At 34.0% G+C, this 19,667-nt stretch overlaps 1 protein-coding gene across 1 annotated transcript in view; it reads right to left on the reverse strand.

Moving 5' to 3' along the window:
• CDH12 (cadherin 12) overlaps positions 1-19,667 on the reverse strand; it is a 787,338-nt gene that overhangs the window by 502,246 nt on the left and 265,425 nt on the right. The window lies entirely within an intron of this gene.

Consider the following 19,667-nt stretch of genomic DNA (forward strand, 5'->3'; position numbering starts at 1 on the left):
GAAATAAGGTCATCAGCTTATTTCCATTCCTTGTGCCTTGTTGTGAAAAATATCTCTATTTTCACTTCTTAATCTTTAAAAACTATCATTTATATTAGCAAAAATAACTGTACATTTTCAGATTCTTTAACCTTAAAAAAAAACAAAAATACATCCATTTTAAAACTCTAAACTTTTTTTTAAAAAAATTGTAAAATCAAATTCTAATACATCTTTTTAAAACTTCCTGGTAACATGGATACTTTCAAATACACTGTCAATAATATTTTATAAACTTTAGGGATTATATAAGTATTATAAAAAAGTGAAAAACACATTTTCAAAGCCACTTTAGATTAAAACTTTCTTTCAATTATATATACCTGATTGCTAAAAATTCATCCTAACTCCAATTAATTCGTTAAATTTAAGTCTTAAGTCTTCTTCCAGATTATCTTCACAGAATATTTTTTCATTTCCTCAGGAGTGTCTATTAATTAATTATAGACTCCTCTTTTTCTCAAGGAATTCTCAACCTTTTCCCCCCCTATCTATGGGGAAAAACAAATTTGTCCTCTTGAAAGTTGCAGAATTTCTTGAAACTCTTCTTTCAATTGTGCTGAGAGTTTTATATACACATAATTGTATTTCTGGAATAGTTTGAGTAGTTTTTGTAATAGCCTTAGAATGTAATTGAAGTGAACTGAAATAAAGTGAAAAGTTTTATTTAAGAATTTTTCAAATATATCTCTAATAATTTGCTCAAAACTGAACTCCATCTTCTTAACTCCCTCTTGTGGTCAAAGAAACTTTTTTTGGGGGGGGAAGTCACTTAAGAAATGCTGGCCAATCAGAATTCATAAAAATCCAAAAGTTTTAGCCATCCACAGCAAAGCAGGCCAACCTATAAATTACTTAAAAATAGTAAAATAAAACCACAATTTTCTACCTTTATGTTTCTCTATCTAAGTTTTTTTTAAAGAAACTCTTCCTTATTTTAGTTTGCCTTCAGCAACCCTATTCTTTGTTGTTTAACAATAAAGAAGTCTCCAAAATAGTGCAATCTTCAAAAAAGAATAACAGGCTGTGGCTGAAGAGAGCCTCTTTTAACTTAATAAAGATAATCTTAAAAGTGATTAAGAAATGAAAAGCATAATATTGTCCATTTGAAAAATAAATTTCCAAACAGCTGCTTTTTCAACAATGAAGTGATTGCAGCTTTATGCCCACCCACCCCAGCTGTCAGCTCACCATTACTCCAAAGTATAGCTCTTGGAGCTACTTGCAGACTGTGCTGTAAGGAAGATCTTTTGAGGTACGGTAATTCAAGGATTCTCCTTAATCCAGGACAGTCATATAAACTAAAGGAATGCTTGCTCCTTCTGTTAATAACTTGAAAAGTGACAGTCCAGAGTCCCAGGAAGCCCTCTCTGGATGTATCATCAGGCCATCTTCACCTGAAATCATGACACTGGGTCTCAAATCATTAATGACAATTAGATGTCAGGAAAAAGTGAGAGTATACATCTGTTGGATATCACCTATCTGGATTTATCCACGGTAGATGAAGCTGTGTGAGATCGTGGACTACTCATATCTCTAATCCTTCCAAAATAAAATGGTTGCAGAAGCACGGTTCTGGTCTGGTTTTTCTAGCAACCAAAACAGCATTACAGAACAGGAGCTGACCTCAGAGATGAAGAGATGGGAGGAACTCTTTAATAAATCTATCAAAGTAATTGCAGCCAAATAGTTTGCCATTCCTTACTGAATTACTTTAATTCATAATATAACCACTGTAGTCACTCTCCATTGCAATGTGTTTGACCCAGTGCAATGGGCAGCTGGTTCCATTTCCCCAGTGGTTACATTAAGCTTCCAGATTCATAAGGCAGAGGCTTCAGAATGAACAGCCACCCTTTTTTTATCTTTGATTATCATATTGAAGAAAGCAAGTCGTTAATGAAGCTTCCAAAGTTCCCTTCAAGTTATCAGAAACATGTTATAGCTTTTAACTTTAAGGACTTCAAGGTGTCTTGTTTTTTGTGACTAGGGTAAACAAGTACAATTTAGAGATGCCAATATGGTAACCACTATGCCACTATGAAAATACAACTGCAGGACTCAGCTGAAGCACTCTTTAAGAATTACAAGAAAATCAGAACTAGCTTAAATAAAAGTGAGGAAATATTGCCTACAAGTGGGCTTCATAGTTTTACATGAAACTCACTGAGAATTCAGCTAAATAGTTTGTCACCTATCATACTGCTGAACTCCATTTTGTGGCAGAAAGGGGCCTGACAATTGATGTTTTCTTCTAGTTATTTAAATTGATTTTTATAGCACCCAACTCCGTGACCTTGTTTTAATGCATGACAATTTAAGAAAAGTGGTGGATACCCCAACATTCCTTCCACTTCCTCTGGGAGTCATCTACTAGTGGAAAAATAACAATATATTGATTTGTAACAAGAGTAAGATGTAATAGTAATGGATTAAGTAATCATATATTGAAAAATGTAAATGTAAAAGATGCCTTAATGTTGATAACAATGCATATCGTTTTATTTTATGTTTTTAAACTTTGGAATATCAATAAAATATTTTTTAAAAAGGAAAAATAACAATCATTTTCTGTAATACAAGGTAGGGTAAGTTTGAAATTTTTGAAATGTTTGTGGTCTGTCTGTTGGGCAATTTCTCAACACTAATCTAAAGGTCTCCTGAAAAATTACTACCTATGGTTTTTTTAAAAAACATGACCCTAGTGCTGTTATGAAAGAGTGCTAAACTTGTATCTAGAAATAACCTGGTTGAGTGATCACTGACATAGAAGAAAATTGTGAAATGAAGCTGAAGGGAGTGTTTGATAACAAATAGTTTCCAATGGTTAAAGTGCTACAACACAAAACCCTATCAATAATAAATCTATCTGGACAATCACAAAGACAAGGAAAAATCCAGTAATATTTCCCCAATAATAGAAAAAGTAAAAAGTATAGACATATGAACCCCCTTGTTGGCAGAAATGATGAAACACCTTTAATTCACCCAGTAATGTCAAAACCAGCAAAACACTGCTGTCACCTTCCTGGTTTAAATTCATTTTCTGAACAGAACAGGACTTGTACTCTGGAGAACAGTAGCTGTATTTTGAACATAGATCTAGAATTGTTTTTTTAAGAAATCACTATTTACAGTTGAACCTCTGGTCACAACCATAATCCGTTCCAGGACTTCAGTTGCAACCTGATTTGGTCACGACCAGAAGCAAGATAGAGTGCATATGCATGTAGGGAAACCTCTGCAGCAGGGAAAATCACCATGGCTGTGTTTGATCACCACCCGAGGATTTGTTCGCAACCTGAGTGAAACATTTAGAGGATTTTTTTGATTTGGTTGTGGTCAGAAGCGTTCATGACTCGAGGTTCTACTGTATAAGAAATCTGTGTAAGATCAGGCAAACACATTGAAAAACACAGGAGCTTCCGGTGGCAGGACAGGGCGAACGGAGGTGAAGAAGACTGTTGCAGTCTTTGAATACTTTTTCTGGCGCCAGGAGCAATCCCCCAGGGATACACGAACCCCAGAGAGGTTCGTGTCAATGTGGAGAACCTCGAGCGGCAGAGTGGGGAAGGCAACCCCCCGACAGCGAAGAGGGAAGCTCCCGAGCCCGGTGCAAAAGAGTAAGCTGTCATTCTATAGCGGCTTCAAGTCCGGTCTGCCACCTGAGTGAATAAGCAAAGCAGTGACAGCCTGCGAGGTCGAGAGTAACAGGTACAGAGAAACGGTTTATAACTTGGAACCTTTGAAGACTGAAGATAACAGAATGACAGAAGAATGACAGCGTAAATTCTTCTCTCCTGGTTGTGATTAGCACCTTTCAGAAGTCGGGTGGAAAGTGGCCAGAAAAGCAGTTGGGCAAACGAAAGGACTATAATGGAGAGCGGAAAAGCCTAAGCACAAAAGTGAAAGTGCAGATTTTACCCTGTGAAAGGGAAGCTCTGGGGAAAGAGGGAGATTGCTAAAACCAGGAGATTGGAGGTCTGGAATTGGTGAGGGGCTTCATCTGATTTTTGGACCTTTCTTTTTGACTTTACTTGAGAAAAGAGAGGAGACGGAGGTGAAAGAATACTGGCATTGATCGAATCTGATGAATCCTCAGATCTGAGCACAACACGACTATCACATCTATTTAATATTGTGGAGAAGACAAACTGAGCGTTATATTGGACTCTGGAAGATTTGTATGTTGATTTAAAAGTTGGAAAGCAAAGAAAGAAGAAGAAGCAAGAGGAAGAAGGCAGAGACAAACAGAAGGCTGGGAAAGACGGTTTTGGGACTGCAGATTAGTCAGCACATTACACCATTTGCTGATTGGAATGCTGAAAAGAATCCTCTAGCTGGAAGATGGACTTTTAGCTCACCCAACTTGCTTTCTTTATTACGTGGTACTACTTAATATTACTAGTTTGGCACTACTTTCTCCTTAAGATGACTTCCTTGCTTTTTGTTTGTTGATTCTCTGAAGCTATGGTAATCTCTCTCCTACCCTTTCTCTTATTGTTTTGCCCCCTGCCTCCCTATTGTATCTCCTAAATAGCTTACACAATTCTACTTATTTGGGGGGGGGAAAAGAGGGGGGTATATTATTACTATAGAGTTAAGAGATTACTGTTGTAAGTATTAATAGTAAAGAGGGATATACTCTGTTGATATAAACTATTTATAAATTATTTAGACTACTTAAGACATTTAAGATTAATTCCTTAAAGTGTTAATTGATGTACTATTGCTGACCAATTTTCTTATTACATAGACTAGAATACTGCAGTAGATATCTATTTATGATATAGGGGAAAAGACTGTGGAGTGAGATATTAAATTGAAATACGTGAATAGACTTTCAAATACAAGACCCAAACACTGAATGGTGATTTGGGATAATATATCTAAAATTGTGCATCAACAAAAACAAATACTTAGAGAGATGACATCCACGACAACTATGGCCTTAAAAACAGGAAGAAAGGCTACCCCGACCCTATCAACTACTTTGACACCCAACCCACCAACAACTCAAAAAACTATTGAGGAGTCTTTAACAGGGGAAAAGCAGCCTAATGTCCCCAACATTAATATACAAACTTCCTTATTATCCTTGTAGGAAGCTATATCTAAAATGCAAGAAATGATGATTAAAAATCACAATGAAACTAGAGCAGATATAAGCGAATTGAAAGATGAGATGGGGAAACTGAAGGCTGAAATGAAAGCGGATATATCGAAGGTGGAGGGTAAGATAGGGTCTCAGGCCATGGAGAAAAATGAAGTGAAAATAAAAGATATAGAGAGTAGAACAACACACATGGAGACTAACTTTGAAAGGATGGATGAGGAATTTAAAAATGTACTTAGAGAAACGGAAGACTCACTGGTCCACCTTGAGATGGACAAAGCAATGGCGTATTTAAGGTTCCAAAATGTGGCTGAAGCAAAAATGAAGAATTGGAACATTTGATGGCAGAAATATTGGCTGAATGGTTAGGAAAAGAAAAAGATGACCTAATTAAAGAGTTTGATGAGGTATATAGGGTTAGCACAAGCTACGCCAGACACAACAACTGCCCAAGAGAAATCCATATCCGCTTCTCTAGGAGATGTCTGAGAGATTTAATTTTGAAAATGTCTAGGGAGGAAACAATATCATATAAAGCCAGAGAAATTATGATTTTAAAACAAATTCCAAAGAAAGTGAGGACGATAAGACAAGATTATAAATTTCTAGCTAATGATTTAAATAAAAAAGGAATCCAATTTAAATGGTTAATCCCGGAAGGGATGTTAATTACGTGGAAAGAGAGGAAAATCAAAATAGAATCGATAGAACAGGCCCAAGACTTTTATCAACAGCTCACGGATACGAATGATCAATCAACTAAAGAAGAACTTAAAAGGAGACCACAGGAGGACCGATATCGTCACAGAACCCAAAAGGAATGACTTTCTCCAATTTCAGGAAGTGATAAACCACAACCTGGGAGAGAAGAGCAAATCCCACAACAACAACAAGAAGAGAATCGAATCATTTCTAGGCAAAAATCTAAGCAGACCTAGATAAATGGTGGAGGGGAAGAAGTTGCTCTCCATCAATATAAATGGATTAAATTCAATATCAAAAAGAAAAAGGATATTTTCAAAACTTATTCGACATAACGCAGATATAATATGTCTTCAAGAAACACATATTTCGAAAAATGATGAAAGACATCTAATTTGTCCAAAATTAGGGAAACTTTTTACGGCACCGGCCGATAAACACAAGAAAAAAGGAATTGCAATTTATGTAAAACAAGATGTAAAGGCAGAATTAACCTGGTCGTATCCCGAAGGAAGAACTCTGGTTATACAAGTTTGGATAAACCACATCACATTTTTACTTGTAGCAATCTATGCCCCAAATGAAGACCAAGGAAATTTTTTAAACACCTCCACCAAAAAATAGTAGGCTTCAAAAAGGAACATTTGCTTGATTGGCGATTTTAACTCCATTGCAGACTACCAAAAAGACCATAGTAATATGGGAAAAAACAAGAAGGGGAAAAGGGAACTTTCTGCGGCATGTAAGGAAATGATGAAAGAGTTAAATTTAAAAGATTTATGGAAGGAACAGAACCTTGAAGAGAAACAATTTACATACTATTCCAATCCACATAAGACTTGGACTAGAATAGATATGGCTTGGATGGATTTGGATTTGGCTAATGAAATAAAAGAAATTAAAATCCTACCAAATGAATGGGCTGACCACAACCCAATACAGCTAATTTGCAGAGACAGGAGAGGAATAAAAAAAAGATGGACACTAAATACCCAAATAGTAAATGAAGAAGAGTATATTAATAAGCTGAAAGAGGAGCTAAACTATTTCCTAAAAGATAATAATAATGAAACAACTTCAAAACAGAATATTTGGGATACTATGAAAGCAATTATAAGAGGTACAACAATTTCCTATAATGCTATGAGAAACAAGAGAACTTATGCCCAACAAAACGTATTACAACAACAAATCAAAGACTTAGAAATACAATTACAAAAAACCCCTAAGATCCAAGGAATACAAAACCAGTTAATATTAGCCAAACATAAGCTGAATTTAATTGAACAAGATAAAATAGAAGTTAGCTTGAGAAGGTCCAAACAAAATTATTTTGAACACGCTAATAAACCAGCAAGATGGCTATCTTATAAACTTAAAAAAGAAAAAGAAAATAGACTGATACACCAACTAATAGACGAGAAAGGCATACCACAACATGAGATTGAGAAGAAAAAATATATTATATTAAACTATTTTCAAAGATTATATAAAAAAGAAGAAATCAATGAAGACAAAATAAGAACTTATCTGGAGAATACGAATGATAAAACAATAGGGGAAGGAGAGAAAGAATTATTAAATAAGGATATTACATGGTCTGAGTTGAAATCTGCAATGGAGAACCAAAGTAATAACAAATCCCTTGGTCCAGATGGGATTCCAGTAGAATTGTACAAAGCTACAATAGAGTTAGTAGGGCCACTGATGCTGGAAGTGTTTAACGAAGTACTTTTGGCAGCCAAAATGCCAGATTCATGGAGTGGGGCATTGATTTTGTTAATTCTGAAGGAGGATGTAGATGCCAGATATATCAACACTTATAGACCAATTTCACTTTTAAACGCTGATTATAAATTATTTACCTCAATTATAGCGAATAGAGTAAAACAAGTTTTAAATTTATACATTCATGAAGATCAAAATGGTTTCCTTCGGTCCCACCAAATCAAAAATAATCTAAGAACCGTTATTGACGTCTTAGAATATTATGAAGTTCATCCAGAGAAACAATTTGCACTCAAGTTTTTAGATGCGGAGAAAGCATTTGATAATCTACATTGGCACTTTTTAATACAAAAAATCTATAACATGAGTCTGGGCACTAAATTCGAGAATATTATCACAACAATTTACAACACCCAACAGGCCAATATACTAATTAATGGTGAACAAACAGGCCCATTAAACATTGAAAAGGGCGTTAGACAGGGTTGCCCCCTCTCACCCCTCCTATTTATACTTGCTTTAGAATCACTGTTAACGCGGATAAGACAAAACTCTGAAATCCAAGGAGTAAGGGTCAAAGCAGAGGAATATAAACTAAAGGCGTTTGCAGACGATATGGTTTTCTTCCTAGAGGAACCCATGGAAAAAGGACATAACCTAATAAAAGTACTAGAACAATTTGGTTCAGTAGCAGGATTAAAGATCAATAGAAATAAGACAAAATTAATGACTAAAAATCTAACAGAGAAACAGAGGAAAGAATTAGAAAAAACCATAGGGATACAGGCAACAAAAAAGGTCAAATATTCAGGCATATGGTTAACACCACATAGTAAATTGCTCAAAGAGAATAATTATGATAAACTATTACAGCAAATTAAGAAAGACCTAGAATCCTGGAATAAGCTGCAGCTTTCTCTACTGGGCAGGATTGCCACGATCAAAATGAACATTTTACCAAAATTCCTTTACTTATTCCAGACAATCCCAATTCAATTACCAATTTTTTTTTTTTTTTTTTTTTGAAGATATAAATAAGGTAACACTTAAATTTATTTGGCAAGGGAAAAAAGCTAGAATCAATATTAAGGCTTTACAAGATGCAAAAAGTAGAGGGGGGCTAGTGCTCCCAAATTGGGAATTATATTATTGGGCAGCCAACTTATTATGGTTAAAAGACTGGGTTAATTTACTCAACAAAAGAACTTTAGCCTTAGAAGGGCACGATCTTCAGAGAGGGTGGCACGCATTTCTATGGGAAGTGGGGAAAACTAAACAGTCGTATTTTCATAGACACCTTATTAGAGATTCATTATTAACTAATTGGAAAAAAATATGCAAAAAACATTATTTAAAAATTCTGATTTGGCTTTCAACAATGGAGGCAATGGTTCATCCCAACAATTTGGATATAACAAAAACGACTAAATATAAAGATTTATTAGACCCTCTAGGAAAATTAAGAACTTGACAGGATTTACAGGAACAGGGATTTAAAATTGACCAGTGGTTATATATACAAATCCATAGCAGATACAAACAAGATATCAAAGAGTTTGGAATCTATAGCAAATTACAATATTTAGATAAAATCTTATTAGGATCAAATAAAAAGAATATCTCCAAATTTTATAAATATTTATTGGAGGTAGAATTAGAGCAAGAGATAGTGAAAGGGAACATGATAACGTGGAGTAGGAATATTGGAAGAAGCATTACATTAACAGAATGGGAAAAGACCTGGAATAGAAACATCAAGATTACGAAATCGGTGGCGTACAAAGAAAATATGTATAAAATGTTATATAGATGGCACTTACCCCCTTCGAGGTTGGCGAAGATGAACCCTAACATGAGCTCAAGGTGTTGGAAATCCAAAAGCACTGAAGGAACATTTTTCCACACGTGGTGGTCTTGTAAAACTACCCAAAAACTTTGGCAAAAAATCAGAAAATGGTTGGAGGAGATAACTCTATAAACCAGAGTACTTCCTGTTAGGGATCTCTGATAGATATTTATCCAAAAAGACAAAATACGTAATAATCCATATTCTAACTGCGGCTAGATTAGCGTTTGTTCAATGTTGGAAATCACCTCATACACCTTCAGAGCAAATGGTTATTCAGAAAATTTGTGAGTGTGCTGAAATGGATAAACTAACGATAGCGTTAAAAAACAAAGAGCCCTCAACATTTTACGACAACTGGGACTCATGGTATAATTGGCTTACACAGAGACAAATTATGTAAATGATAAAAAGTAACTTAAACATAATGGAAAAGAGGAGTAGATTGGACATGACAAAGAGAAATGACCCTTACAGACTGTCACAAAAAGATATCATTCGTTTTTAATTGTATTTTCTACCCTATTCTCCCTCCCCTTCCCTTCTCCTCTCTCCCTCTATATCTTTTCTCTTCCCCCCAACCAGCGTTTATCCGGTGTGTTAGGCCGGGTGTTTTCCTTCTTTCCCCCTACCCGTTTTCTTTCTATTTTGTAAATGTATTGTCGATGTGTTTTTAAATTGTAAATTCAATAAAATCTATTTAAAAAAAAAAGAAAAACACAGGAGAGACATTATTCAGGAAGATACTTTTATAAAAGCTAGGAGTTCATATTTGGCTCCAGCCCTGCCAAAATAGCCATGAAAAGCCAATGGCCAAAATTATGTCAAGAGAAGAAGAAGACAAACATCATTTTAAAATTGGGAGAGTTAAAAGTAACTTTCAGCAACTTTGACTGTGGGCTGGAAATTAGATGAAGGTAATTTCATGAGGACAGAGAGTTCTGATGTCATTGGCATGAACAATGCAAATAAATACCAAGCCATGTCCTTGCTAGGGAGGGTATGATGATGAACCCTCAATATTTTTATTATTTATTTTGTTTCACAGGTTAGCATTTGCCTTTCACAGGTCAAATTCTCTACAGTGGAGGGAAAAACACATTATCCATGCTGAGGACAAAAGGAAAAAGAACATACTGTATAAAACAATACACATACTATTTAAATATAAAGACAATTTAATACATCTATGAAGCTCTTAACCAAAACCCTTATCTAAACTGTCCTTTGGCTTTTTAAATGCCTTCTAACACAATGCTATATATGTCTACTCAGAAGTAACCCCATTAAGTTTAATGAGCCTTATTCTTCAGTGTAAAATTGTAACTTCGATGAATGAATAGTGGAAGAGTGGTGTATCTGATGCTACACAATTTATGTTCCTTCGACCTCTGATTTGAAATCTCTTTCCTCATCATCCCCCAATAGTTACCTTTATAAAAAAAAGCGTTTAAACTTTTTACAGTACATTAATTCTATAAGAAGCCTACATGATTTAGATTCTTAAAGGATTTAGTAGTAGTTTTTAAGGAAATTTTCTGAGCAATAGAACTTTTCAAAAGTCTTGAAGAAAATTTGCAAGAAGTATGTGAGGGGAAAAAACAGTTTGATTAAAATATATATATTGGGATGTGATATGAAAAGAGATATCAAAAGAGAATGGGATAGAAACCTAATAAAAATTGAAAATGAAGAAGAATAGAAATCCAACAATTCATTTACTCATCATTCACTTAGTTCTTGAATATTTTTCCATTATTTTTGTTACCTCCATGTTCAACAATCAGGACTTCTTGTTTAGTGAGGGAATGATTGCCATTTTATATATTTTAATAATGTCTTATGAAACAAACAAACAAAAAACCCTGAAGTATAAAACAAATGTATAAATCGACAGAATCTATTCTGCAAAAGAGAGAGAGAGAGAGAGGTGAATAAAATAAATAAAATGAATAAAATGGATAGAATAAAGAAATGCACATTCATATTTCCTTTCTCTTGTGATTTTCTTAATGCATAACTAGAATTGGTATAATCAGCATGATATTTCTTATATTATTTTTCAAAAAACACAATTCTTTAAACTTTCCAGTAGAGTTCTCCATAGCTTAAGTAGCTTTGGGACAATTAACTGCCATTCACACCATGTTGAGCATAAATGATAACATTTATGTACCAGCTTCTGACTTTTAAATGTGTTAATTGTATTGTGTCCTTTAGATAGATGTATGCATATTCTGATTTACATTCAGGAGCTTGAGAAACCCTCTCTCTATTAATCACATAAGTGTCTTGCTCAAGTTCACCTAGTGAGTTTCCATCGGGTTCCCCAGAATTAATTATTATTCTACACTGGATCATTTGTGACAGCTTCTAAAAATGTCCATCTAGAGAAACAAACACTGTGGAAGAATTGCAAGAAACATATTCCTTACATCCATGAGAAAACTGCTATACTATATTCTTAAAATTCATTGAGGATGGAATCAGTTTGGGGGTTCACATAGACAACTTAGGAACTTCTGATTAATGTTACTGAGTATGAACTTAGAATCTATTTTAGTTTCACTCTGTCTGTTCTCAAGGCATAGTTAAATGTTGGTTTTTTTTTATCTTGGTTTATTCTACAGCCTTGGACTAGCAGAAAAGGCTAATTGTTAAATCAAAGTGTATGATTTATACTCCATAAGACATTGCTGCTTTTATCAGAATGAATTCAGTCCTTTCAGAATGATGTCACAACACAGATGTAGGTTAGGTGGAACTTGCATTGCAATGCCACAATGTTATAATGTGCTTTTTACCTTTCTGATCGCTCTTGTCTCCTCTGCATACACTGCTAATTTGCAGGAACATTTCCCAAATCTTGCATTTTAGAAATTCTGTTATCATGTACCCTGAAAATGTGAAAAGATGAAGTATACATTTTCTAACTAAACTAACTTCATAGGTTGCATTTATATCATCACTAGAAAGGATGGAGGACTGAGTGAATCTATAGCTGTATGACAGGCAATAAGAATAGCTTTGCAGAACAGGAGGAAAAGCCACACAGGGCAGGCAAAAGAATTTTGAGTCTGAGACAGAAATGTAATTTCAGAAAGGATCACATGTTTAACCCTAATTCTCTTAATGAAAAAGAGAGGGAGGAGGGTGGCAAGATTCCATTACCATAGCCTTATAATAGTAGTATTAGCATTCATCAATTTGGTTTCCTAGTGCGATCTATCTGATTATTATCACATAATAATAACCTGATGCATGCTGACATATTCTCATAACTCCATGCCTTGCATTCTGTTGAATTATACAACTGCAAATGTTCTGAATAGCACTTACCCGTATATAGTATACAGCAATACTGTGTTTACTAATGAAATATTATCTTTAATCCAAAGAGAATTCAAACCCTCTTATGTTATTTCTCTCATAAAAATCTTCAGGGATATAAGAGACTCGGGGAGAGCATGTATATAATTTCCTCAGGCATTAAATCATAATAGTAATGTCTACAATAGGAATTGTTCTGTGAAACTGAAAATTTTCCTTGTGTCCAAGGATTCATCCTCATGGTCCAGTTGTTATGACATGAAGATGGTTTATTAAATGATTTTGAGAGATACTGCATGTTCTCATGATGTCACCTCCACTTATCCCCAGTTCCATACCTAGATGGCCTGGAATCACTTTTCGTTGTTGACATTTTCTCTTTTCTTCCATCATTAATTTTGCTGTAAAACATTCCAATGCATCTTTGTAATGCTGCTTCTGTTGACACAGTCAGAGGCTGGAAACTGTCCAGTTCTTAATGGTCACTATAATTAGTTTCATTTATGTTCCTGACTCATTTGATCAATGTACCCAGCCCTATTGGGGGAGAGAGAGAGAGAGAGAGAGAGAGAGAGGGCGGGGGGAGGACCTGGTTTGCAATATATTTTTGAGTGGAGGATGGAATTGGACATGGATATATTAATTTCCTGAAAGTTTAAATCCAGTTCTTCAGTGTTCAAATCAAAGGGAAAAAAGTCAAAAGTTACTGATTGGTGGATAAACCTGTGCAATGGACTAGCAGTGAGTTAATACCTTCACTGACAGAGATCATTTTATATTTTTGCAGAAGACAACATAGAATTTTATGTATGCTATGCAGTATAAATACCCAACTTTGCATTTAACAAAAGAAGACTTCCTTAGGAAACATTTCAGTTTGAATTCAGTTCTGGGGAACTCTATAAAGGTTGGAGATGGTGAATTGCCTACCATTTCAAATACCTATTTCTGGATTGTGAAGTATAGGTAATGTTTTATTTACAAACATCTTGGAATTCCCTCTCTTTGTGCAAAAACGTCTTACATTTCTTAGGAATTCTCCAATCCAAATTCTATAATTACATCGTTTTCATCAGAATCATATTCACATGAGTTATGAAGATCTCTGCAAATTTGATTTCTCACAAAAACTATTGTACCTGGATTAATTTATCTTAAATCATCTATTATATAGATTTATTTAAATCAAGTGCAAAAATGCCTGAATACCATTTCCCTTGATAATCATTCACTTTCTCCACCTCTATTTTATCTTTTTTTTTAATGGAGAGGAGGAGGAGGAAGAGGAGGAGATGTCTTGGAAATTCCAATCCCTCAGCCTTCCTTATCTTCCAGTAAATTAAGAGATTAACAATAAATAGAGAACAAATAAATAGAGATTAACAAATAAATAGAGAACAAAAATTAAGATTTATAACCCTAATTTATAAAAAGATTTATAACCCCAGGGGCTTCTTCGGTGATGGACCAAAATCCGCAATCGTGCGCAGTTTCAATACATGCTCATTGCTGGATCACCCTGATCATTTGTATATGGGGCTGAAGCCACCCTGTAGAGGTGGTGAAGAAGGGAAAGAAAGCCAGCTGAGTTGTGGGGAGCTGCATATCTCCTCCTCGGTTGGTCATTAGTCCCTTTCCTGAAGGCGGTTGCAGTGGTGGTCAGCAATGGCCACCTCAAAGAAGAACCCAACCGGACAAGAATAAGCAGGAGGAAGATAAGGGGAGAGCTTGACAACTAGGCTAAGCAGAGAAAACATCTATGCAAGGTACCCTGGAATTTAAATTATCAAGAGCGTTACTCTTAAAAGAAGATTTTTAAAGTGGTGGAGGAGAGAGGGAAAAGGAAAACAATATTTTTTTCTCTCTAACACTGACAGCTACAATTGGCTTTGAGTTCTAAAAAGAAGAGATTTAAGTAAGAAATTTGTGTTAATTTACTTTGACACTAACAGGCAACTTTAAGCTGAAATTAAAGTGTCAAAGGGAAAATACTTTCTGGATATTCTAAAGCCTTCAAAAGGAGGAAAGTAGAGGAAAAAAGAAAGGATGGGACTTGGAAACAGCAGAGAGTACCACCTGGAAATAAAAAGAATTAACAGTGGAATTTTAGCAAGACTTCCAAAGAATTATAACTGAAACTTTGCTACAAGATAACAGAGCCCCCAGAAAGGGAAAGTGCAAAAAAAAAAAAAAAAGCAACAAGAAACAGCTTTGGATTATTTGGAATTTTGGGTGTTGGATTTCTAGTGGTTTGAACTAAAATTAATCAGGTGGTTGTTTAAAAGTGTTTAAAATGTCAATACTCCTTAAGGAGATAAAAGTGGAACTCAAAAAAAATGAAAAAAAGAGTCACAAGAGGGAGGAGGATCCTTTGGCTTTGCACTTCAATTTTTAGAAATGGAGATTCTGAACTATGAAAAACAACAAGAAATGCTTGAAGAACAAGAAGGGGTGGACAAAGAAGAAGCCATCTTCAATGACCAAATAATTCCATGTGGGGTAAAATGGGAAAAGGAGGGAAAGGGAGTAAAAAAGTCAAGATCTGAGGAAACAACTAAAAAAAAAGAATAGTTTGAAAGGTAAATATAATATTAGGAAGAAGCAGAAGAGAGGATTACAGAAGGCAGAATTAGAGAGGGGGGGACAAAAAGGGTGGTGAGAAAAAGAGGGGAAAGATAAAAAGGAAAAGAAGTTATAAGGGACAGAAACAGGAAATAAAGAAACAGGGGAAACATACAAGGGTTAAAGGTATTAGCCTAATTAAAAGACATAGAGGTAATGGTTAAAAATATAAATTAAAAGAGAGGATCCTGCAAGGGTACAAGAGATAGTGTTGTTATATTAAAAATAGTAATGAGCTAGAAAATATGAAACAGGTGATTAAAGTGAAACATAAAACTGGTATTGTTATGTAATGGAATGTTTGTTAATAATTAAATGAAATAAAAAGAAAAAGGGAAAAAAGTAAGAGGGAATAAGAGGAAGGAATGAAAATACTTTAATTGTTCTTAATGATTTATAAAATATAATTGAAAAGAAATGTAAAAGATTTATAATGAAATCAATGTCAGTTGTCAGGATGAATTTGAATAGAATAACCATTTTATTCATTATTGTTATATATTTTTTTCTTTTCTTAGAATTTACTGTGTATTTTTAAAAGGAAGTACCAAGCAGAATTTGGCTGATAAGAGTTATATGATATAAAATAGATATTAGAAACTGAACATTATAATTGTATAATGTGTAAACTAAATGTAAAATGAGATTTGAATAGATAACAACTATACGATATAAAGGTGATTCTCTCTACTTAGTAATTACAGGGGAAAAACCTTCCTTTTTAATGCCTGGAAGGGGAGGGAAGTGCTTTTCTTCTTTTCCTGTTCAGGATGATGATGGAAAAAAATGTATGAAATTGTAAGCAGGACAGACAAAAGTACAAACATAATGACTAGAAAGATAGAAATTTAGAAAAAAGATATGTAATTGAATTAGAAAGGAATGAGATAATTATAAGTAAGTTTGAGGAAAGTAAGGGAAGGGAAAAATTATTGATAAAATGATAAAATAGTGACAAGATATGAAAGAATATTAAGATGAATATGTAATTGAGATTATGTCTGTATGGAGATGTGATAATCTGGAATCATGCTACTCTCAAAAAAGATATTTTATTTGTATTATGTTTTGTGAAAACCCAAATAAAACTTTTATTTAAAAAAAATTAGATTTATAACCCTGAAACAATAAGTCTTCGTGCAAGATTGTTGAACTTCAGAAAGAGCTTGACAAAGGAAGTGGGCTAAAGAAGGAGTATCTGTCCAAGGAGACTGGTATTTTTAAAAATCTTGGTATTTAAAAAATAACTGAAAAATATTCTGACTCACTGCTGATGGAGAATAGGAGAAATGTGAGAAAGAGTGCCCAGATTCTCCTACCCCATTATTCTATGTATTCAGGAGAGTCATTTGTAGTTTTGTTTCCCAACAGTAAGACATCTACCACTTATTGATACCTATCTATATCTATATTTATATCTATATAGGGTATAATCTCTCTCTCTCTCTCTCTCTCTCTCTCTCTCTCTCTCTCTCTCTCTCTCCCTCCCTCCCTCCTCCCTCCCTCCCTCCCTCCCTCTCCGCCCCCTCTCTATTAATCTAATATATTCTAAATTATATTGCTCCATTTATCCATATAGAACTATCATATTCAAGGATTATGTGTGGGTTCTCACCAATTTGCATCTGAACTGGAAATAGGAGAAAGTATGATTCCTTCTTATACAATCTTTACAAGTATCAAACATTTTTTTTTCTGTTTTCATAACAGATACAATATGTATTTTCTGAGGGAAATTATCTATTGTCTGGAGAAATTGATCAGAACAAAATGGGTTTAATCAAAAACAGGGGAAATATTCAGAATTTATAGAAATGAGACTAGCAATAATCATTCATTACTTTAATCAGACATTTTTTAGGTGGAAACATAAAAGTAGGAACATAAATGTAAAATTTATAACAGCATTTTTTAAAAAATAGCAGTGTAAAATATGAGAAGATACTTTTTTTAAAAGGATCTCTTCACTGGTAATTGGAAAGAGCTCCCCCTAAGTGTTATGCATAATGCCCTATCAATTAAAGTAATAAAACACATGCTACTTAATGTTCAATCATAAAATGGCACTTCTGCATAATAATACTTCCTTTCCTTTGCCTCTCCCAATATTATTTTTCACCATGTATTATCTGTGGAAGCAATCTTGTCATAGACTATATCAATCACATTCTCTCACACACTGAAAAGTGATTAGGGACCAGGTGGGGCAGATTCTACCCATGTCTTTATTGAGTATCAGTAACTATGTTTGCATGGCATTTATGAATTTGTCTTTCTATTATTTCTATACCATCACATTTGACATTTCTAGATATAGTAGATACAACATGCTCATCCATGGCTACTAGAGATTTGTTTCACTCAATTTTAGTGAACATATGACACATTGAAAAATGAACTGACATACCAGATGGCTTCATATAGTATCCTAGGATAAAATGTAGCTAGTTGGTTTATGTTACAAGTGGTTCAGGTATGGAGGTTTGAAATTATATGAGGAAAGCACTTCCAGCTTGGCATGAGTCTGTTTGTACAACTAGAGTTAAATGTTCTGCTTCAGGTGATTCTAGTAGAATGGGAATAAATGAAGCCAAGAATTAGTGCCCAAATGGCACAACAATCATCATCAAAATGAAGGGGGAAGTAGCAATGAGGCTTCACTTCAATAAGATGAAAATATTATATGTCAATATTGTACCTAATACATTAATGTACACATATATTGCCCATATACATTTATTTCTTGGACATAAACTTCACCATCTCCTTTATACAAATGAAGCATTTTTCATTCAAGATGATTATGTGATTCTTTATACAGTGCAAAAACTGTTCACTTCAACAGTTGAGAGTAATAAATATACAGTAATCTGGATAGTGTTCCTCATAAATACACATGAGTTTTTTAAAAAAAATAGTCAAAAAGCAAGAAGAATCCACAGGAGTACTCATCCAATTTAGCAAATTGGATAAAACGACAACAAAATTATTTTTGACATTCTATTGTACTACTGTTGCTGCTGCTGCTGCTGCTGCTATTACTATTATTATTGTTGTTGTTATTAATTTTCTCTGCTCTGTACTCCCACTTAGAAAAATGCTACAGGTACATGGTTATGACTAAGATTATAAGCAATTGCATGAAGGCAGTTAGCTTAAATTACAGTCCTTCCCTCAATGCACAAATATAGCAGGTAAAATATGTTTACCTATTTGTGCTTTGTTGTATTCCTATTTCATTCCTTAGTCATACAGAGTTCTTACAATAACTACTGAGGGTTTTTAAAACTGTTTTGGGGGAAATAAATCATAATCAACCCTCCAGAAACTGTATAAAATGCATCACCAGAAGGGAACATAATGATTCAAAGGGAGTATAAATATATTAGCTGAATGTAATTTAATTAATTTTAATATAAATTAAATCTATTTTAAGTTATGTCTACCTACACCCAAATCATTATCAAAGTTCTGTCCATTTTTCAGAGAATGATCATCAACATGTCATTAAAAGATGATGTGTCCCTCTCAACTCTCCTCCCTACACTTTGTATACTTTTCGATTAAGCATTATTACTCACATTATAGTTCTAAATCTCTTCTAATTAAGTTCAGAACTCAAGGAACAACCCAACTTTGTTTTATATGTTGATGCTTCCTTGTGTCTATTGGAATAATTTTTACCTGCAATACTCTTTCTCCTAACTTCTAACATTAAAAAGCCTTCTAATGTTATCTAAGCAGCAAATTTCTCTCCAACTTTCAGGACACTGAAAGTTTCAGAGTCATGTGGGAAAAATGGACAGTATCTCTTCTTTCTACAATATCTTGAGTTTTTCCAGGTCAACAGGATTTCTTATCTACTATTTTGTGGGGAAGAGAATTTTGTAGCAACTCTCATGTTGCTGTGATAAATCAAAAAGGAAATCCAGTTTCATTACTGTATGCAAACATACCAGGATATAAATTTGCCACCTTCTGCTGTTTTGAATGCTTAACAAAATCTTGATTAAACTCAGATTTCAAACAATTCATCTACAAATAATCCTGATTAGAAAATCTCTTTAGAAACAAAAGTAAAATATTGTCTACCCCTTATTAGATAAGCTATTAGATAAGATTAGATAATGCTGCATTCAAATAAATTATATAACAATATCATTTTCATTTAGAAAAACATAATCTCTAAAAACAACTTGTTCAGATGAACATTTAGAGGGTGAACTTCTTAAAATATGATATAGAAATTAGATCTATGGTGTAAAACATCTAAATATAAAA

The sequence above is a fragment of the Pseudonaja textilis genome, chromosome 3 (assembly GCF_049901715.1).
Source record: "Pseudonaja textilis isolate UNSWEBS1 chromosome 3, rPseTex1.2, whole genome shotgun sequence".
Taxonomy (NCBI): Eukaryota; Metazoa; Chordata; class Lepidosauria; order Squamata; family Elapidae; genus Pseudonaja; species Pseudonaja textilis.